At 42.1% G+C, this 2,315-nt stretch overlaps 1 non-coding gene across 1 annotated transcript; it reads left to right on the top strand.

Moving 5' to 3' along the window:
* The first annotated feature begins 1,738 nt into the window (after positions 1-1,738).
* Trnat-ugu (transfer RNA threonine (anticodon UGU)) lies at positions 1,739-1,812 on the top strand. Its single transcript has one exon. It is a non-coding gene; the product is annotated as a tRNA-Thr (tRNA).
* The last annotated feature ends 503 nt before the right edge of the window (positions 1,813-2,315 follow it).

Genomic DNA, 2,315 nt, shown 5'->3' on the forward strand with positions numbered 1-2,315 from the left:
AAAGCCGGATATGACGTCATCAAAGACATTTATCAAAAAAATGAAAAAAACGTTCGGGGATTTCATACCCAGGAACTCTCATGTCAAATTTCATAAAGATCGGTCCAGTAGTTTAGTCTGAATCGCTCTACACACACACACACAGACACACACACACACAGACACACGCACATACACCACGACCCTCGTTTCGATTCCCCCTCGATGTTAAAATATTTAGTCAAAACTTGACTAAATATAAAAATAGGCAGATACATTTAGATGTAGATTTTTGTGATGCGGCCAGTTATGTTAAACCAAGTTTACTGCCAGAAACGTAATTCATTCCCCTACCGTATGTAATAAAAAGTTTCATTTGTAGTTTCTTTGTGTTTATGCAGTGGACCGGAGACCTACAAGGACATCCCCCGAAATCAACGTCGCAAAAGCAAACTTGCAGACACTAAAATACACACAAAATCAAAATAAGCAAGGTACGGAATTAACAAAATCTACGTGCACAATGATACAAGGAGGTGTAAGCAAAATAACCTGCTTATTTTTTGCTATTGTAAAAAGACATACACAAAAAGACACCGCTCAGAAAGCAAAAGACACACACACACACGCACGCACGCACGCACACACACTCACACACACACACACACACACACACACACACACACACACACACACACACACACACACACACACACACACACACACACACTCACACACACACACACAAACACACACACACACACACACTCACACACACACACACAAACACACACACACACACACACACACACACACACACACACACTCACACACACACACACAAACACACACACACAAAAACACTCACACACACACACACAAACACACACACACACACACACACACACACACACACACACACACACACACACACACACACACACACACACACACACACACACACACACACACACACATGTATAGTCCACATATTTGACCCTGTAGAGTCCCAAAAGCTCAAAATGTAAAATAAATCAGTAACAGTTCACCTGTCGATGTTTTCAGTACGTGAGTCGAAAGAGTGATGTTCGACTTATTCCCATAGTTTCCACATGCTGTCGCCGTTTTAGACATCAGTATTGTCATGAAACCCCCATTAGCAACAGTTACTATACCATAACTCTCCATAATTCTACTTTTGACGAATATTGTCACACGTATGGCCTCCTTAACCTTAGAACTGCCAGAACGTCTTTCTGACATGAAATGTCTACGGCATAGCCATCTTAATTTGACGAACGCACGCAAACAGGCTTATTTCGCTTTGGGCATAATCGTCACCCGAATGACCTTTTAATCTCTGCAATTCCTATGTCGCATGTTAAACCGAAGTCGTTGAGCAGTTGTCGCAACTACCTTAAATTAAGGCACCTTCGAATTCCTTCTTTTGTAAAGCCACAATACATTCAAGATACTACACATCTGGCCAGGCTAAAAGACCATCCCTCCACTTGGACACATACCAAAAAATCTTCTCCGAAAATAATGCTGGTTGGCATAAAAACCAGTTTTTTGTGTGGGATAGTTTTCTTTCTACTTATTTATTTCTTGTTATTCTTTTATTTTTATTATTTTCTTTTAAGCAACCGACTTTGGAAAATCCTCATCAATTAATCAGTCTTGGTTCTTTAAGACATTTTTACATATATACTCACACCAGGGACAATCATTGCAAGCAAAAACTATCACTTACAAGTAAGTCCCGGGTAGCTCAGATGGTAGAGCACTGGACTTGTGATCGAGAGGTCGCTGGTTCGAATCCGGGCCGGGACGGACACGGGACAACTTTATGTGCAGACCCAGAGACGGTATCCATCTCCCACCCCCGTGTCACCACAATGGCACGGTAAAGATCTTGGTCATTGTACCATAAGTGCAGATGGCTGATACCACCTAAACACGCATACATCAAAAAGCCGTGAGGGCGTAAAACTCGAATCGTATAAACCAATTCATGTCCAATATGGGCAATTAAGACCTGACAGACAATAAGCCCCTTAAAATTTACTTTTTTTTAAATAAGATCGTGACAGTGCATTTTCCAATCTGAAGATGGCATGAAAAGTAGTGCAGGTTGAGGGAACATTCTCTCGCGATTCCTGGTCGCCGGAAACAACACAGCGACAATGACAGAAACGAGCCAATCAGCGAGCACGGCTCAATTAGTCGTCCACCGCTGCAGGACGCCTCAAGAACTGACACAGTTCCAAACAAGACAATGTCTGGGTACACAATGCTGACGTCAGCTAACGTAAAGTCCTTTTTTGCTGCTTTCT

The sequence above is a fragment of the Littorina saxatilis genome, linkage group LG5 (assembly GCF_037325665.1).
Source record: "Littorina saxatilis isolate snail1 linkage group LG5, US_GU_Lsax_2.0, whole genome shotgun sequence".
Classification (NCBI taxonomy): domain Eukaryota; kingdom Metazoa; phylum Mollusca; class Gastropoda; order Littorinimorpha; family Littorinidae; genus Littorina; species Littorina saxatilis.